This window comes from Haliaeetus leucocephalus, unplaced genomic scaffold, assembly GCF_000737465.1.
Source record: "Haliaeetus leucocephalus isolate CR32 unplaced genomic scaffold, Haliaeetus_leucocephalus-4.0 Scaffold866, whole genome shotgun sequence".
NCBI lineage: Eukaryota > Metazoa > Chordata > Aves > Accipitriformes > Accipitridae > Haliaeetus > Haliaeetus leucocephalus.
Genome location: NW_010973302.1, coordinates 3,661,204 through 3,673,569, shown reverse-complemented (window position 1 = coordinate 3,673,569; position 12,366 = coordinate 3,661,204).

The following is a 12,366-nucleotide window of genomic DNA, read 5'->3' as shown; positions in this document are numbered from 1 at the left end:
GCTACGGATAATGTTCCCCTTCTTTAAACAGTGAAGGAGCAGCCTTTGCTCTCGCATCTCTCCTCCCAGCGAGCTAAAGGCCATCCCTGCGGGAAACCAAGGTCCTGCAGAGCAGAGAGGGGCCACAGGGCACATGGGCAGGTTTGCACCTCTATAAAGTGCCAAGGCTCTGGAAAACAGCCACCCTTGAGCTGCAAAACGCTTTTCGAGCTGGGCAAGAAACCTCACCTGGTCTCCCAACGCGTCGCACTCGGTCGGCTGCTTTGGCTGCCTTTTATTTACGGCGTCTGCTCAGCAAATAGACAAACCTTGGCTGCCGCGGAGCGCTGCGCAAGGGCAGGCAGATGTCCAGCCACATCTGGACGGATCCGCTTGCAACCCAGCCTTCCTGCTGTAAACAGTTGTAATGTTAAAGCCCGGAACAAGGAGAATCTGCCTTTAGTTGGCAGCTAACATCCACCTCCTAATGCCTTGTCGTATAAATGCAAAGGTGCAAAAACCGCATGGATATCAGGTTGACATGTGGGCATTTAAATCTTATATCGTATTCACCATAATGCCTCACATCTGCTTTGGATTTCAGTGTTGTCTGCATAATCCTTAGCAGAGCAGCACATTTGCAATACAGAAAAAATATTTCATGTAGAGTTATCACAGCCTCTCTCTCCAGCTTGGGAAATGTTAGTCTCTGCAGCTGAATAAGCCATTAAACTTGGAAGAAAGCTTCCTTTGGTGCGAGATGAAAAGCTCTCGCTTGGGAGGAGAGGAAAAGGCACTGGGTGGCTTCTCATCATCCCTCCTGCCCCGGCGCTGCCGGGCCGGAGGACCGGGATGCTCCCTGGCCATGGAGGCACGCACGTGGGGTGGTGGGCAGAGGGCTCTGAGCTCCTGGTGAAGGCAAACGAAATGGATATCCCACTTCTAGATGCATGTGATGAAAAAACACCGATGCATGTGGGCATCTTTGCAGGAAAGCAATAACCTTCTTGCCGGGATGTGGATGCTTTTTCAGAATTTGTTTATCTCTGCATGGGAGCTGCCCTTGGAGTAATGTAAATTATTGGGGAAAACCCCCAAACAATTTTATATAAACTGTTGTTCTGACCAGAACTTGCAAGTGGAAGATGTCCCAGTTCAAGGAAATTTGAGGCATGTTTTATAGGACAAGGATCGCAAGGCCGGGTAGGAAAACGAAGGGGAACGGTGCATTTGTGGGCAGACACAGAAACATCCACAGATGTGCAGACGTAGGAGAGTTAGCTAAATACCTGTGTGCAGGGGACACCTATGGATGAAATATATACATTGAAATGACCTCTGCCCGTGAAAACATCCAGGGAGATGCACAGAAGTTACACAGGTTTCAGCACCTGGGGCACCCTGGGGAGCTGTCTCCATCCTGCGTACAGCTTGAATCCTTAACGGATTTGAGGAAAAAAAAGGGTAGAAGCACAGAAAACAAGCCTGAGGCAGAAAAAAACTGCAATAAGCCCAGAGACTGCCTGACCTTGGGGTGGCCCAGAGCCCAGTGCCCCCCACCTCCCGGCAGGCACAGGAATACCCGCCGGACCTCGGCCGTGGTTCCCCAGACCCTGCTCCAGCGGACAAGGCGTCTGACCGGGCACTTAGGGATTTCACCGGGAGATGAGTCTTTTCCACAGAGGTATGAATTTATTTCAAACTGAAGTGAATTCAAATCACAGCACAAGATAATGATGTCAATGCCGCTGTATAATCTCAAAGAAGAGCAATATACTGTGAAAGGGTGGCGAGGGAGTTGCTAAATACAATAACCATACAGAGGGAAAAATAGATGTTTAGGGAGTCACCTGCAGCCTTGATTGAAAAATCAGTTACATTAAATTTTTTCCTATTTAATTATCTCACAGATAATATCACTTAGATTGAGTTTCATATCTGAGCAAATTAGTTGTGCCACTATTATTAAAACCTACTTAGGAAACTCAATCAGTGAAAACTACCACTTTGAGGCTTAACACGTGTTAGGAACAGAACTGGAGAGGTTTGCTTTTGCTTTTTTGAAAATGAGCTGAAGTAACTTTATGATATAGATAAATGTAATACGAGTGAATCCAAATGAATGCTGCTTTAGGAATTGCTTTCCCATTTAGCATTGCTCCACAAAGCTAGGCTTGAAAAATTTAACAAGGTCATGGCCAGGCTTCAGGCTGCTGGAGCCGAGTCTCCTCTGCTGCCGCCCCAGATGCAGCAGTGCAATGGAGCCCTGCAGTAAATGGCAATATGTCATGTATTATCTGCACAGGGCTGGAGGGCTCTCTGCTTGAAGGGCTCTTGCCCAAGTGATGCAAAGAATGTTATGGAAAATGAAAAAATATTTTCTCCAAAGTTTAATATGTTGTTATATAAACGCAGGCATCCTGGAACCGAGAGACGGGCTGGAGCAATCGTCATTTTCCACCCTGCCGTGGTCCTATCTGGGTGAGGAAAGCTGCGTCCCAGCCTAATGCACTGTGGCCTTTGCCATCACATCCACAAGGTTTGTGCTCCGCTTCCCAGCCCGTCCCTCCGGCTCTTCCTCTCGCTGCCAGAGCTGCATCCAGCCATCGGGGCATCTTCAGCTTGGTGCAGGAAAGGCTTCACCAAGACCTTAATTTTTGCACAGCTGCGGGCTGCACTACAGATTCATTTTGTTCTGTATTTTTGAATTGCTTATTTTGTGCTCCAACCAGATTTTCTTTTTTTTTTTTTTCCTCCAAATGAGTGCTGTTTCCTGCCCTTCTTCATTTGCAGAAGTAATCAGTGTGGGCTTTTGCTGATTTTCCATTTCAGCAAATATCCTGAAAGTGGTCTGGCTGCCAGCCCCATCCACTCCAGACAGCTCCAGCTCTGTGGGACGTGGGGAAGGGCTGGAAGGATTCCGGGGTCAGCATTGCTCTCTGTGGGTGGGGATGAACCCCCCCAATTCCATTGCAACCTACTGGGAGAACAGAGCCCTAAACCTTGCGAGGGTGATGATTTCCAAACCCCTGTAAGCAATGAGATGCTTAGAGCTCCTTCACACCCTTGGTCCTATTATGGGCTGAAAACACGGGGAGCTCCATGGGAGCACGGCGATGGGGCCACACAGGCGTGAGCCCAGCTGGCATGAGGCTACGGAAAACCCAAGTGCCAACACTCGGTTGTACAAAGCCACGATAGTTTGCAGCCGCTGAATGAAGCTGCTGCAGCAGAGACGGCAGCAGCCTCGAGGGAGAGGCAAAGTGATGCTGAGCCGTGGGCACCCGTGCCTGGTCTGGCTGGGAGCAGGGGCAGGGAGCGGTGCACGGGTTTGGTACCTAATTTCACTCTGTGCCGTTTTCTGGATGCCTGGGAAACATCCCCCCTTCTCTCCTTTTTTTTTCCAGTACGAGAATCTTCTTCTTTCCCTTCACACATAAGGAGTGAAGTGTTGCAGCCATCTCGATCCTGTGCAAGGAACAAATGCAATTAAAATTACAGCTGCGCTGTCTATCATGAGCCCTTGACAAATCTTTCACCTTAAGGCTTCCTGCTTTCGTTTTCATCTGTAAATGTCTCATTCACAAGGTGAATCATAACACCCAGCTTGATAACGCAATGTACCGTAAGCTTCCCGAACCTTCTCTTAATTGCAAAATACTCTGATGTTTCACAGCTCTATGTACCTCACACATTCAGATCCACTTCTCAGCCACCTTCAGAGCTAAAGCACCCCAGATTAATACAACTCCAACCCTTTTTACTCGCTCGCTTCTGCTGAAGGACTTCAAGGTTGCGGCCGGCACCTCGACCTGATGCTGTTCCTGCACCCCAGCGTGGGGAAGGGCCTGGGATGTGGGAAATGAAGAGGCATACGTGGGTGTCTGCTGCTGGCCAGGGCAGAGGCAGGTCCCCTGTGGGCTTTTACAGGGAATTCTTAGGGGTTTAGCCCTGGAAATTGATGGGTCAGGGTAATGACATTACCTGGTTAGGGGTGCAGCTTCTGTGCTGAATGCCTGTTTCAACTTGCCCCTCGCAAGCGGGCACTGCCGTTTCTTCTCCAGCACGGCAACTTACGGATGGGGCTGGCGGTCAGGATGCAACGTGTGCGAGAAGTCTTGCCTGAGCCGGCGGTGCCGGCGGGATCAAGGTCCCACCAACATTTGGGTAAGCTGTTCAGAGGAGCAAAGAGAAGCCAGGCAACCTGGGATGGGGAGCTGGACTGGAGGTGATGCTCTAGAGGCTGAAGTGCCCACGGTGAAAGAATCATAGAATCACAGAATGCCTCAAGTTGGAAGGAACCCATAAGGATCATCGAGTCCAACCTTTGGAGACTCGCGTCCTCCCTTTCCGTCGGCAAAGCCCGGGTGAGAGCCCAGCCAGGGGCGGGAGGGCACCTCCAGCGAGGGCAGGGACCCCCGCGCGGTGCCACACAAGACCCCTTCTCCCGACGGCGTTCCTTGTGACCCCAAAATGAACGCCCTGATGTCAAACTGGCTCAAAAGCCCCATGGGCAGCTGCCGGGCAGCCCATGAGAGGGGCTGGAGCTGGCAGCGGGCTGGGGACAACCGCGACTGTCCCGCTGCCTCGTCGCGCCTGTGAGACAGCATCTCCATTGCTGCGGAAAACTGTTTGCCGCTGGATCGTGGATGTGACTGGGTTTTTTAAATTGAACCAAAAGTGGAAATTATTTTGGTTTTGTTTGGTTTTTTTTTTAATTCTGAGACCTAAAATACATGTGCAGACTTCTACGTTATTCTATATTCTTAATATTAAGATATGGATATTAACTTTTTAGCTGACATAAGAAAATACCATTTCAAAGCACTGCAAATTTAGATAAACCCCTCACATTTTGATGTCATCCATTCTGTACAAAACAAGTGGTATTTACAGGAATACTTTTCTATGTAATTACACAATTATTAAAAACATAGTAGTGAAGTAGGAGCTTTTATCAAGTCATTCAAATTAGAGCTGTTTCATTCTAATCACTATCTACTTGAATACGTATCGCTTGGATGAAACTGTAAAAAGCTCATTAAATATATTTTTCTTTAAAATTTAATTACTGGGAACTTCTTCAGAGAATAATGATTTTGGATCATAATTAGGATCTTTGTTTCTGTTTGTATTTAGACTGAAAGGTATAAAGACTCGGAGAAAAAGAGAGAAATTGCAGATCCAACATTTGGGAAAGGAGCTGTCAGGAGGGGAACAGAATATTAACAAGCCAGATCCAGCATTACAAAGCAGAAAGATGGTGCTATAATTTGATAGACTTTTTAAGCCCTTCATTTCTGGTGTTAAGAAAGCTGTGTTGTAGTCCTCTGCAAAAGTGAGATATTAATTGGATTCTGTTTCCATACAATGCATTTATGTGCATTAACTTAGTTTAGGCAACAAGGATGCATTTGCAACCTGAGTTTGAGAGTCAGAGTTTGTCTTCTGTGTGATGGGTTTAGATCCCAGCACTAGGAAAAAAAAATATAAGTATTTTCCATCATATGGCAATTCAAACATATATGTAGAGAAAAATAAATCACTGCATTTTTTCCAACAATGATGACTAGGGATGGAAGCTGCCCCACAGCAGAGCTGGAAATGGGAGGTGGGTGTCAGCATATAGTCGTGCTGGCAGAGGTAGAATGAGGAATTCCTGCAAAAATGGTTCCACAAGGTAAAATAACAATGAGTAAAACCAAAAAAAGAGTTGTCCTTAAAAAATAATTAGGAAAGGAGAAGGGCCTGAGCCTGCAAACCCTAATGTGAATATCCATTTCACTCACAATTGTGCATACTGAAATCCTAAGAACTGCTCTCTGAAGGCTGCAGACTTAGATAGTAATCTTAAAGTTAAAAATTACATGCAAGTGCTATCAATTGCCTACAGTTTTCTTGTTTGTTAAGGCTTAGTTTTTACTGATAATTTTAATTCAGTTAAAAAAGGGGGTTTGTTTACAGGAAGCACATTTAGAGATGTTGGGAAAGGCTGCAGGTACTAAGCACGAGATGAGAAAAGCTGGAGCGAGGCAGGGGGAGGCTGATGCTGACACACCGGTACCGCGCTGGGCGAGGACGGGGATGCTCCCGGCTGAGTATATGCCCTTTACTTTTCTTACCCTGGGATTTAAACACTTCCATCATCTGCTGAAGATGGCTGGCTTCGCCTTTCTAGTTGAAGAATGTGGGTAACAACATTTTATTTTTAAATAGCCCCTGCCCTTCATGTGTAGGAGCCTTTGAGTGGTTTCCCTTCGTTGCCTAGGGAATGGGGCGATACCAAACAGCCATCACAGCACCGATCAGATTTTGCAAATATTTTTCCTGCCTGCTTCCAAGGTGCCATCAGGAGCCCCAATTACGTGAAGCGTCCTGGTAGAAATGACAAAAGTATCACCTCGCTCATTTTTTTACAAAAGGTGCATCACGGGCACGTCTTCATCTGCACTAAAATGGGGGGGACAAAAGTATGGGTTGGGACAGAAAGCAGAACAACACATCGCTTCCCAGGACAAGGAAACTATCCTAATTCAGTAGAAGGAAAACCAGCGATCCTTTCCATTTTCCTGCCAGGAACCATCACCCAGCGGCATCTCCTGCACCCTGAGGTGGGCGGCAGCAGCGTGCCAAGGTGCCGGCATCGCCTGTGGCTAGGGTCTGCGGGGCTGCTCCGAAACACTGCTGGGACCTGGGCCTGCTTTTCTGTTTCTGGATGTCTCCGCAAATGCCAGGGAATGTATCCCAAACCTGCTTCACATCTCTCAGATGTCCCTTGAGAGCAGAGCGCCCACATTTCACTTGTCTCAGGGATGAGGTTCTTGCTCGGGTTTGCTGAAGTCAAAATACCATTCACGAGCCATTAAATGACAATTTTGCAATTTGCTGTCAAAACGATGCCTGACGCTTTTGCACCTCCTAACCAAGATTTGCGTGGCACTTCTCAAAAGTACAGCCAGTAGGTACAGAGGGAAAGAGAAACCTACAATTAAACTCGGAATTCCCATCCTCAAACTGATGTTTTGTTACATCCTCCTCCAGGTAGCCTCAGCGATTGCACCTAGCATGGGCAGCCAAAGAGAGCAGGCAGGGAGCCGCGCTCGCCCACGGCACTGGAGCACATCTCCGTCCCAGCTTTGGCACAGACCAGGTCCCGCTTCCCAGTGCAGGCGGGCGAGCGCAAGCTCTGCACGCACCCATTAGGGAGGAAAATAATTCCCATGTTATTACTTCTTAACGCTGACAACTTTCTGGCAGCTGCAGTGCGAAAGCTGCTGCGAGGCGCTGCTGGTCTCGGCCCCCAGCCTGGACCAGTCCCTCGCCTGTTTGGATGGGGTCAGGGCGCAGGGTGCAGGCGGGGGACTGGGTGCACACCACTGCCTTCTACCCGGGACACGGGTAAATCAGTATTTCTGCTCTACAGAGCTGCTCGGGGGTCTGCATTGCCCTTCAAGCAGGCTGAACGCCAACCAATTCATCGATATAGAGGGGTTTATGACGAATTCTATAGATTTATGGATATAAGGGGATGCGGGTTTACACCTGCCATCAAAATACTGAACCGAAGTCTCCGAGCCTCAAGTCGAGCGCTGAGCTTGAGCGGTGGAACCGCTCTCAGCACAGGCTGGTGTCCTCAGGACATCGCCTGCCCTTAAACCTGGAAGTTAAATCCAAAAACTTTGCTCTTAGGCCAAAGCGAAGAGCCTGCAGCTGCAGGGGCACCCATGACCCCTCCGCCGCAGCCGGGCGATCCCTCACCGGCACCGAGGGGGTCCGTGGGAGCGGCGGGTGGTTAGGTCCTGGGCGACGAAACCAACCTCCTCCTGGGCAGGCGCCTTCAAACCATCGCTCCTTTTCCCTCGTCGTGGAGTTTGTGTGTCGTTCCCGGCGCGGTCGCCATCCCTCCTCTGCCGTTCATCCCTCCCTTCCCATCAGCTGCCCCTGATTGCTGGTGGGTGCGAGGGGACCGAATACCTGATAACGCTGGTTTTAATGGGATAGTGCAAAAACGTGGCTCTTTTTCGAGGTGATATGTTGAGGAACCCCCCCCCCAAAGCTGCTAGCTGTACATTTTTCTTCTGGAGATGAATCATAGGCAATTAACAGGAACAATTCTAATTAACTGACATAATTAAAAAACTAATAATGTTTAACATTATTGTTTTATACAATGACATTAGCTTTAACAGCCTAGCAACACATCAAGGCTTCATTTGCATAGTCACTGAGTATATTATTTATTCTTGGTTTCTTTGGTAACCAAATTGACAATAAGAACTGCAATGTGAATTCCTAAATTGTTTTGCCATATAGCTTCATAATTTATGCCATTGGCAGTAATTGTAATGTCTGTATAATTTCCTTTTAATTATCAACTAATGAAATTTACATTCATTTGGGTAAAAAACAAATATTCACATTCGACTTCCAATCACCTGTCCAAATTTCCAATCAATTTACCAATGTTTGCTGTGCCTTATGTTTATTTATATTTTTGAATGTCAAAATGGGGGACAAGTACTGAAACCTTTTGACTGTTAATGGCTGGGGGAATAGTGATTACTGGAGCTGCTACCACCGAGCCCTTCTTCCTCCCAGATTTAGGAGATGCTCCTTTCCAAAAGAAGACACAAGATAGGGACTTTATCACATTAAACTCTACGGATTTTAAGTGGAATTAATTCTGTAAACTTTAATTGCAGAATAATCTCTGCCTGTTCCCTTATCTCTTGATTTATTACAGACATTTATTTCTAGTTTGAAAATTTCTCATCAGTTTCCCAGGGAATTAATTTAGTTTTTCAAAAAGAAAAAAAAAAGGAGGGTTGGGGGAAAGAAATGGCTTCTGAATTCAAATTGAGATGCTAATTACAATAATTATTTCATGAAATTATATAGAAACTTTATACAGATGAGTATAGTCATTTCGTTAAAAAAAATAATATTTGCACATAATCTTAATTGAACTCAACTTCTGAACAAATCAACACTTTGGCCTTTTTTATTTTAAATAAGGGCACTTGGGAAAGTCAAACAGCCCCGGGAAGGCTCCCCTTGGGCCGCCCCGCTGCATGGCGGGTGCTGCACCGGCATCGGGCAGGGTCCCGGCCGGCGGCCGGGGGGGCCGCCCCAGCGTGGACCCCCCCACCGCCGACCCCGTCCCCCAGGGAGAGCCAGAGGGTCGCAGTGTCGCGGCACCTCGGCCAGCGGACCCAGCGGAAAGTGAGCGATGGAGTCCATTATCCTCAATTACCTTGAAGTGATTTCGCTACAGATTTGATGTGAAGCCACATGAGACAAATTAAAACAATTAATGGACAATCTGGGCCGGTCCTTGAAGGGAAGCGCTTATCGTTTGTGTCTGGGTTTTTCTGTTCCATCAAAGATGCCTCCTGCACATAGAACCTATTAACTCCTTTTTGATTAGAAAAAGGAAGCTTAAGAATAATAATTGCTAATGTGCTGTGTTTCTTCAGGGGGAATGGCGTTGTGATTTGGAGGACCTGATTCCCGACAAAGTTTCCCGTGTCTCCTCGGAAAGGAAATATCTGAGCGCTTAAAGCTGCTCTGGCGGCTCCCGATGCGCAACCCACATAAGGGGCTAACGGAGCACGAGCTCCTTAAAATAAAAGGAATGGAGGTTCTGTGAAGAAACGAGCATCTGCGAGCAGACTAATGTCACCCAGCGAGTGGCAATTGTGATCTGTGTTTGGGTCCACTGAACAGCATTTCTATAGCAGTTGAAAATTCATTTCATTTCATTATCTGAACCGTTCAAGCACCCCACTTTGGATCCGAGAAATCTTTCCAAACCTGCAGGAAACTCATTTACCCCTGCTGAGGCTCCAGCTTCTCTTCTTGTATTAAGGTAGCGTTGTCTTCCTTACAAATTCTGGCAGATATACACGCAAGGTTTCTACGGAGAAGAGAAGGACCATTTGCTGAAATCCAGAGTGGAAAGGAGCAGCGTTATTACTCTTCCCTGCTTTATTTAGGTCTGTTTCAAGGCTACTTTACTGATCTCTCATCTGTTACAAATACAGTTCGCGACACATTAGAAAGGAGAGAGCTGCCTTTGAGGGGATGCGATGTAGAACAAAGAAAAGACCATCTACCCTCCGAGATTTTGCTAATGAAGAAATGTGCAGTGTCATTAAGTTGAAAAGAGAAAAATAAAGGAAAAAAGCAGTAATCAAAGTGGGATGTTTCCAAATTAGGGACAAATTAATGCAGGGAAAGCGTCTAGCGCTGGAGGTCCCTGAGAGCGAGCACCTTCCCTTCTACAGCATAGCAGTAGTTTCTGATCCACACTGTGAAACTTGACCTAGTTTCTTGATTACAATGATTTAAATACCTACAAAGTTTGTTGAAATCAATATGTTTACTCCAGAAATACACCAATGAAAATTAGCCTGAGATCGCATAATCTGTACTCATTATATTGAGTTTCCATATGCACGGAGTAAGTGCAGAATATATAATAGCCTTGTACATTTTTCTGCCAGATTTTCAGCCCACGTATATATATAAATAAATACAGAGCGTTGCGCTCAGGAGAGAGACGATCCGATCACAGCCGCATCCCTTGCGACACCCACAGAAGCCATCTCTGTGCCCCAAGGGGTAGCACACATTTCTCTAGGTCCCATAAGCAGCGACCAGCAAATAAATTACTGCCATTGCTCCGAAGTGCCCATTCCTCCACACCTGGAACGAGTTACCAAATCCCATTACTCCAGTCAAGATCAGACCAGTGTGTTCGAGAGAGGAATTCCCACATGGCGACGTGTTTCATGACTCACGCGGAGCCACATGTTCCAGCCCTGGGTTAGGCTTTAGGCTTCCCTTCGGTCTTTGGGTGCGGGAGGGTTTGCTTTGAGTCTAGGAACCTGGACTGACCCGTGAATGGATGTGGATGGCCCGAGCCCTGCTTCTCCATCTAGTCCTTCTTCTGGAGGCAAGCGGGCACCCACGGGCACAGCAGGGAGCGGGGAGGAGAAAGTGAGGGGTGGAAAGAGCAAAGACGGAAAATGCTATGGGGGTGTAAGTGGGATAGGAGAGAATAAGAGGGCAGATTAATGAATCATAAGGTGAGAAAATAAAAGCAGGCTAAGCTTAGAACCAAAGTTGAACAATGGCACTTAAATTTCCTACAGCGTGGTTTGTATTGCCTTCCTTCTTTTCCTCTTCTTTCTAACGGCAACTTAACAGCAACAATAAAAGCCAACATCTGAGATTGTCCTTCTTTCCCCAGCATTCCTTGACACAAGACGAGTCAAGAAAGTCCTTCTCCTGGAGGAGCCGGGAAGGCAGAAGCGCACCAGGGCTCTGCGCTTACAGACCACGCAGCCGTCCTTTGGCTTTCGTCCGGGGGCTGGTGGTGGCCACGCACAGGGTGTCTCTCTGGAAAACCTCAGCCGCAGGACGGGGTGCGGGGCCAGGGGAGCCGGTGTGGGTGCCCAGGGATGGGTGGCTCTCCGGGGGGGCTGCAGCCCAGGTCATCCTCACCATCCTTCCGAAAGGATGCCCTCGGTGGCTTCGGTGGGCCAGTGGTGGTTGGAGCGCAGCTGCAAGGACAAGGAGGATTTTCCTTGCGCGTCCGTGCTGTGTCCTCGCTGCCAGCAGGCACCGGGGGGCTTCCCGCGCCCACGGAAAAGTCCCTTTTCTGCTGCCGCTTTAAGGAGGTTGATTAACGTTTTGAAGCTGGCTAGATCCATCCTTACCTGCCTTGCACTGCTGGGAAGCGGGGAGAAGAGACCCCAAGTGGTGGGGGCAGTTAAATCACCGGTGAGGGGAATGTGATGAGCTGGGGGGGAGAAGCCCCCACCGCCCCTTCCACAATTCAGGCACATTTGGGAGTCTCCCGCTTGAACTGAGCAATATGTGTAATGGGATTTTTGCCTAGCACATATTATACCATCACACTTGTCTTTCAGATAGGGCATCTGTTCTTCAGTTCCTCTTTTCCTTAAAAAAAAAAACCAACAACACGGAGAAGGAATGAGAAATGAAGTGGATTTTTTATTAGTTTGTTTCTGTGTCGAAAATCTGTAAACCAAAGCACTTTGATTTTCAGAACATCTGACACTGGAACATACAGGTCGGCTTTGTCTTTTTCAGGTACGGATGTCTTTTTTCAATTTTGAAAACCTCCCGCAGTCTCTCGGGGTTTTGTGCCCCTTTTGACCAACTGAAAAGTTTAAGGGAATAATTAACGTCTCGGGTTGAACTTAAGAAATAAAAGAACCTTTAGAGTATCCACAGAAAAAGGCTGGGGGATGGGGGGGAGACACATCTGCTCCCTGTATGGCTCACACTGAGCCCGCCGAGCGGGACCCCCGCCTGCGGGGCTGGGAGCCGCGGGGTGCGCAGACCCCCCCAGCGGCC